The sequence below is a fragment of the Pholis gunnellus genome (genome assembly GCF_910591455.1).
Source record: "Pholis gunnellus genome assembly, chromosome: 14".
Classification (NCBI taxonomy): Eukaryota; Metazoa; Chordata; class Actinopteri; order Perciformes; family Pholidae; genus Pholis; species Pholis gunnellus.
The window spans coordinates 1,598,709-1,606,588 of record NC_136541.1 but is presented as its reverse complement, the minus strand read 5'-3'; the positions used below and the strand labels follow the sequence as shown (position 1 = coordinate 1,606,588).

Here is a 7,880-nt window from a genome sequence, read left to right as displayed (position 1 = left end):
GGAGGCAACCGACGAGGAACGAGACAGAGGATGGAGGAGTATTTACACTAAAACATGCGCAGAGGAAATATGCACATTCTCCACCAGTGCGCAATTATTTACTAATCACACAAATCCAGAAGGAAGAAGAGATGTAAGAGACATTAAGTAGTAACTTCCTCTTTGGAAACATGGCTGCTGTGATGGATGTTAGAGAGAACATCATGAGCCTCGTAGTGGAATATTACTGTGATAAATTACCATAAAGTAGTGCTGCTGTTCATATCGTTTCAAAACAAAAGGATCGTCTCACAAACCTGACGCATCATAACGCTTTAAGAGACACTATTTAAAAACACTCAGTGGAACAGTCTCCTCGTGAGAAAAACATTGCAATTGTGCATCTGTGTGCTTGCGTGCGTGCACAACAAGCGCGCGTGCACGTGCGCGCGTGCGGAGGATCGCCGAGCCGAGCAGTACCGTGCAGCAGGCACAAGCCGCTGGGCGCGCAGGAGAAGCCGCAAAAAAAAATTACAGCAGCCGCTACTTGAACCCTGCGAGGAGAGCAGAGGGAGCGTCGGAACTTCGGTGAGAACGGTAAGAGCCGCCACTCTCTCTCCTTCTCCTCCTTCTATTGACTAAAACAACTAAAAGCGCTTTGGATGCTTTTGGGATATTTGATTGTAATCTTTTTTTTTCATTCCTTTTGTCTTTTTTCCCATCTGTCCATGTGGGGAGCCGACAGATGAGACAAAAGATCCGCTAGATTTCACGCAAAGAAAAAAGAGGAAATAGATTTTTATTTAAATGGAACTGAATTAGAACATTTTAAAATTCCAAAATATAAATTATTCTTCTATCCTCATTTTTTTTCCAGGCGAGAAAAAAAAAATGTGCACGAGCTTTAAAAGGGGTGTGTACCGTCTGGAGGAACACGCGCTTCACCCTCACACACATTTTTCCCTTTTTCTCACTTTTATTGAGGTAAAAAATGCGCGCCTCGACTGCGCGTGGTGCGCGTCCTCTCACGCGCTCTTTATCATTTATCGATTGCCCTGACTTTGTGTATTATTATTGTTATAAGATTCACGCAGCGGCGGAGCGCTTATTTTCTTCATCATTTACAGTTGAAACATCCAGAAACAAGGAGCGCCTCCTCTGCTGCTCCTCTTTGTCTGTGCGGAGGTGTGACACCGCTCGGCCGCGTGCAACACGCCTCACTCACATGCACGCGACCACACACATTCAGCGTCTCCAACCGGATTATGTCACGATTTAGATGAATTATTGATCTCATATTTCCGTTTTATTGCACTCAGGAGAAGAAGAAGAAGGTGGAGGATGGAGGATGGAAGAGGGAGATGGGGGAGCGTGTGTGGGATGAGGAGGAGGAGGAGGAGGGGGGGGGGGGGGGTGAAGATCTGGGGGTGTACCTGAATAACCCCCCACCTCCGCGTGCCCATTAATTTAGTTCACCCTCTCACTCCGCTTCCCTCACTGCTGCTGCAGGGTTGATTTGATTTCTGCATCGAGTCAAACTTTATTAGCCGTCCTCCATCGGTAGGAAGCCTTGGTCCTTTGTTTGCCGCGGCACGCATGCGCACTGGGAGTAGGGTGTGGATGGGAGAGAGATGCCACCTTGCCTGTCAATAGGATGGAGAGGAAGAGGAGGAGGAGGAGGAGGAGGAGGAGGAGGATGGTGGGGTTTTAATTCGTGGTCTGAGAAAAAAAAAACTTGATTAAGGAAATAAAATGCTTTTTGTGTCGGTTGGGTTGTGCGTGTGTGTGCGTGTGTGTGTGTGTGTGTGTGTGTGTGTGTGTGTGTGTGTGTGTGTGTGTGTGTGTGTGTGTGTGTGTGTGTGTGTGTGTGTGAATGCAGCCACAGTGATGGTGATGGTGTATCATTAGACCGTTTTCACGCTCAGTAGATTAAAGTGATGCTGTTTAGTGCTGAAATAATTTGTCGATTCATCGATTAGTTGATGTAAAGAAAATTAATATTAATTAATATTAACGATATAATTCAGATAATCAATTAATCTTTAAGGCAATTATCAAGCAAAAGAAAACCTGTATTCACTGCTTTTCTCTGCTTTATATCTTTGAAAGCTGAATGTTTGTTCACTATTTTCTGTCCTTTTATCCACTAAACGACGTTTCCATAATTCAGATTGATTAATAATAAATAAAAGTCCATTTAAAGGTATCAGGTGCTGCTATGACCTGCAGGGTGTCTGATGATGCTCCTTTGAGGTCACACAGAGACCTTCTGCTTCTCTGAACATTAATCTTTCAGTGGAAATGAATCTCTGTGTTTATGTCGCCATCATATAAAAACAGCAACATATGTGTTTATTAATAGTTTCTGTTCGTGCACTACTCACGTCTTTACTTGAGTATTCCCACTGGATGCTGTATTTCTACACATTTACTTTGCAGATGGACATTTTACAAACTAAACACACAACACAAGAATAATTCATTATTATAGTTTCATGTCTCGTTTTAGGGTTTAAATGTGTTTCTTTGACCAACTACTACATCTAAATGTTGCTTACATGTTACTGCATCAGTGGCTGGTCTACACGGTCATAGTGTAACTCTGAGTGGAGCCATTCTGCATGCTGAGCTCATGTACTTGTAATACTTTGTAGCTGATTGTTACTAAGAACACTTCCACGTGTTTCCTGTCACTCTACTTATTGTCTTTTAAAGGCACACGAGACTCCCAAGACAATTAAATAATAACGAACAGAACAATTCACTAACAGCACACAAACGTGATCATGTGAAGCTCTCCGTGGTCTCCGTTGTGCGATCTCCGTGGTTATTGTAGGGACTGTAGTAACGCGTCCTGTCCGTCTGGCTGCTGATTGGCTCTCAGAAACCCAGTGCGCTCATTCATCCTGCTGGACGGAGACAAACGGCGACCTGATGAGAAGTTACGACGGTGACTCATCCATTTACCGCCGCCGGCGACTGCTCAAGGTGTGTGTGTGTGTATCTGTGTGTGTGTGTCGGACAGAGATGACTGTGTGTGTGTGTGTGTGTCAGAGAGGAGGGCAGAGAGATGGTTGTCACATATACTGTCGTGACACATATACCGTCTAAAGGTCCAGACGCAGCAGCCGTGTCGGGCCGCTGCTGTCTGAGTGTCTGACGCCAACGTTCGTTAGAGTCGGGCCTCGCTGGCGGCGTTTCGGCTAATGGAGCGTGATGAGACGAGGTGAGACAATCGCTTGGTCAGTGGCCCTTCAAACCTGTGACGCTCTAGGTACCCACAGAGAACGTTTAGACGTGTCATGGACGTCAGTATTTACTCATTTAATGTTAAATAAACTTCCATTTTCACAGGAAGTTAGGTACAGGCAAAGAAAAACAGATTGTGGTTATAGTTAACTTGACTGACTAATGACTCACGTGACCATCGAACAACTGACGTGACAGAACAAGTCAATGTTGACTTTTACTGGTCCTGGGTGAAAGTCCTGTGTTTGTTTCAAAGTGCTCATTTTACAGCCAACACTAGAGACGTGAGTCGGCCTTCGTCGCTGCTCGTCCATTGATGTCAGTCTGTTGCGTCTGGGCCTCAACGCTTTTCTGTCTCACGCACACAAACTATACGGTCAAAAGTATGTGGACGGGAGGTTTCAGACGTCCACATACTTTTGTCAGACAGAAAAGAGGTAGACGGTGCATGTGTGTGTGTGAAACACAAAGAGAAGCTCCCCTCTTTGTCCGCGGTCCGTCGTCCGTTGTGGTTCTCTCAGTGCCAAGATGTCAAATATTACAAAATAAAACCTCTTTGTTGATGCTCCAGTGAGTCATGTCAACAGGATCACTTTCATCCGTCTTAATTAAACTATCAGCCCGCATGTGATGCAGGCGGAGGCTCGTTTAGCGTTCGGCAGCGGAGATGAAGCAGGACAATGGGAGGCTGCAGCCGAGTGTGTGGAGGAAGGTGGGGAATAGGTGCAGCTTCTGGTTGAGTCATCGCTGCTGCTTCTACTGTCACTACGGCGGAGGAGAAGGTGGACGATTAAACTCAACGGGGTCGGGTTCTGCTCCTGAAATTCTCTTTAAACGAAGCAAAAAACATATATAAGACAGCGTGAGGGTGATTCCTGCTTTAGAACTAAGAACAAAAAAGACCCTATATTCCAGTAAAAAGTCTTGAATCAAGTTAAAATAAGAATTAGATACAGAAGGTGAAATAATCTCTCCTCAACAATAAGATCTCTTTGATTCAAACAGAGACTAAATGAGCTGACAGTGTCAGAAGCACTGCTGGAGTGCAGGCAGCTGTGTGTCCTGTTTACAGCGGGTTTGATGGGAGCAGGTTGTGTTGCGTGTTACGCTGTGAGGAAGAGCAGCGGTGGCCAGATGCTGACTGCCTCGCAGCATGCAGCGGTATCTGAAGTGGGTCTGACATTGGGAGTATACATGAATTATGGTGGAGGAAGATTATTTGATTGCGTTTGTTGTCGGCATGAACGTAGAGACGTTTGAGGCTCATCTTGGTTGAAGTGATAACAGTGATTTTTAGGAGTCAAAACCAAAACCAGTGAAATACCAACGAGTCTCGATTCCCAATTTAATACCATGTTAAAAACAAAACAATGAATCGTACTTCCACATGAACTCCTCTATTATCGTTTGCATACAGTTTTTTGCACATTTATTATAAATACCTTCTGATCCGCCTCAAGTTTCTCAGCAAAAAGTACATTTAACCAGATCACATTAATCCGTCCGTTATCCTTTTCCCCTAATCAGGGTGTCAGGGTAATGATTGACCTTAGCCTATAGTACAGAATACAGCTTGAAAGCATCATAATCTTACTCAATGCAACTTCCGTTAACGTGAGCTGTTAGCTAACAGCTAACAGCTAGCGCTAACTAGCTCGGCTCCTGCTGATTTCAACATGGATACGTTGTACACGATGTGGTGGAATTTGGAAAAGCTTCGTCGCTGTTCGAACAATATTTATGCATTTCTTTCGCCAATTAACATCCAGCTTTTGTGGGGATAACCGTCTCAGAGAGCATCACGTGAATGCAAAGCATCTTTGTTGAGGTGATCTGTGCCGGAGCGCCGCCATTAGAGCCAAATACCGACGCCGTATGTGAGCCGGCTGACGGAACTACTTCTACTGCATTTACCACATCCAACGTTTAGTCATCTGCAAAGAGTCAGAGTCCACACAATGTTTCACAGTTTCTATTTGTCTGGTCACTCAGTTTAATGCTAGCGTACGATGATTATAAGAAGAGGCTCATTACTTTTATGGTTATATCAGTGAGAACAGCTGCTGCAGGAGACGGCTCCTTTTGTTTGTAGTGAATGAGTTCGGGTGTGAAATGGAGAAGTGACCTTCTTGGAACGGCGGCCACTGTTTCATGTTGTTTGACAGAGCAGCTCACCGCAGCGTGAAGGTATAAATATTAAGCGTCGGCTGCTAAGTGTTTATTCTATAAAGAGTCCGTGAGCTGCAGGGAAACCAGAAGAAGTTGCTGTTTCACACGAGCTTCTGTCTCTGTCTGTGGCCAGACTTCCTCTGGTTGATTACCGTTCAGCGTTCGTCACTGCAGCACGCTGGCCTGACAGAAATGAGGAAGTGGCAGATTTCGACTTCACGTCAAAGGAAGCGTGACACTGCGTAATAAATGGCTTTTCTAAAAGTGTGCTCCGGTGCTGTTAGTGCTGAAGCGGAGCCGCGGTGCAGCAGAGGGCTTCACGGGGAAGATGGAGGCGCTGTGACGGTCATCGGGAATTTTCATTTCCCAGCAACATGGTCGTCTGCTGCCTCACAGTTTATATCTGTCAGTCTTTTTATAGATGCTATGAGGAGTAGCACAGAGTCAGTATGTCCCACTGAGGTCGTGTCCTCTGTGTTTTCTTTGGGAAGTTGAATGATTACGGTCGAAAATGACACGAGTCAGGATTTTTGTGGTGGCAAAAAACCCGTTGCAGAAGAGATCTCCAAACCTCTGCAAATAATAACAGAACCAGATACCAGTTGGGTTTAGCAATGGGAAGTACAGATACAAATAAATCACTGTATATGTCATTTTATATTGTGATATTAATATGTTTTGTTGCATTGCAATGAGTGTTTATGGGTGAAATTGCTGTTTTGGTCTAATTCTGTTAATTCCATCCCTGACAAATCAATAAACTTCATCACATTGATGCAATTTAAAGAATCCAATATTGCACATAGCTCTGCGAAGAACAAATGAAAACGGTATTAAAATGTATATGATCTCATGGTAAATATAGATGAGAGAATAGGCCACTAACATGTTAGCTTTAACAACTTTAGAATCTTAACTTGTTTTAATGGTTTTTTTCCCCCAAGTGTCAAAAAATAGATTCATGCAGCGTTCAAGACTCTCACTGATTTCATAAATCAGCCTCACATCCGTCATTATTCTGTTATTCCTTTAATGAACTAAAGGAAGAAGCACAAACAGACTTTTTTCTCTATCTGGAGAAAAAGACCTGACGACAGCTCTCGCTTCAACAGAAGCACTAACATGATTTTACAAATGCTAAACTCCGGTCTGTGTCCCGGGGTCTGAGGAGCCGGTGTTTCTGCAGCTTTGAGAAGGAAAGTGGAAGTGGCGGGCGGCCCCCCCCCCCCTCCTCCTCGCATCCCTGCCCGCTCCGGTCCCGCCGCAGGTTTTTGACGGCGGTGCAACATGTCCTCGTCCTCGGCAGCTCTTTCACCGTGAGCGCCATCTGTCACATCGCCGCCTCGTCTTTCAGGAAATTACAGCTCGAACCAGAAGCGACAACGTTATCTGATATGTTCCCCGGCGGGGCGGGGATGAACTCGGCAATCTCAGCTCGCTCTCTGCCGAATCCCAAATCCACTCACTCACTCACCCCGGTCGTCCTTGAGGATTTGAAAATCATTTGGCGATAGATAAAAGACACAATGCGGCCGTATTTCCTCCCCCGACCCGTCCTCTTATCTGTGGAGGAGTCAGATCTCTTCATACACGCTGAACAGACAAAACATTCTCATAGTTTGGCATCTGAACAGCCAACAAATGTCATTTCAGACTGAAAAACTGGAACCTTGTTCTTGTAAAGTAATTGCTACAAAAGAGGAACAGATTAAGTATTGTTGAAGCTTTTTCAAGCTATAGCAACACCTAGGATTGCAAAACAGGAACACTTGTATCACTTGTGGATCGGTTGAATAATAACTCGTGGCTTCAGGCTTGTTTACTGTAGACGTGGCGTTCCTGCCTCCTGATTTCACAACACTTCAGAGGAAGTATTTCTGATATTCTATGCAAGAATCAATTATTAACTGCAGGAATTTCCTGATGCAAATATGCAGTGTGAATTATAGATCAGCGTGAACTTCAGTTAAAGTTCACAGTCGTATCTGCCGGCTGTTGAACATGCTCGTTTAGCAGCAAGGTGGGCGGCAGCCATCTTGTCTTAGCCCACCAGGCTACTGAGCACAAACCAGAATATCTGGTGCATCAACACCGATTATACTATTAATACAGATCTTACCTCAAATGATACATTTATTTTCATAAGAGTATGCTGATGAAGATCAGTTTCAGGGGATTTTTAGAAACAATATTTCAGCCTCACATAGATTCAATTAATCATTTGCTGAATCAACACATCGCTGTTTCCTTTCTTTTGTGCGTCTGATGACCTTTTACACATACGGACATTTAACATTAAGCTGCAGGTAGAGTGGAGTAAATCACGCTTTTGCTTCTAGCATCAGATTTATGTACTAAATCATGTTTTGTGTCATTCTGTTTTTTTATATATATATATCGATCCATCACTTTGGTCCAGACTGAAATAGCTCAATAACTATTAGATTACCAGGACATTTGGTTCAGACGTCCATGTTCCTGTG

At 44.3% G+C, this 7,880-nt stretch overlaps 1 protein-coding gene across 1 annotated transcript in view; it reads left to right on the top strand.

Annotated features, from left to right (window-relative positions):
* The first annotated feature begins 555 nt into the window (after positions 1-555).
* The window catches only part of basp1 (brain abundant, membrane attached signal protein 1), a 40,039-nt gene continuing 32,714 nt past the window's right edge, over positions 556-7,880 (top strand). Inside the window, exon 1 of the mRNA XM_079173742.1 lies at positions 556-576. The gene's annotated coding sequence lies outside the window, so the exon portion shown is untranslated. The remainder of the gene's footprint in view (positions 577-7,880) is intronic.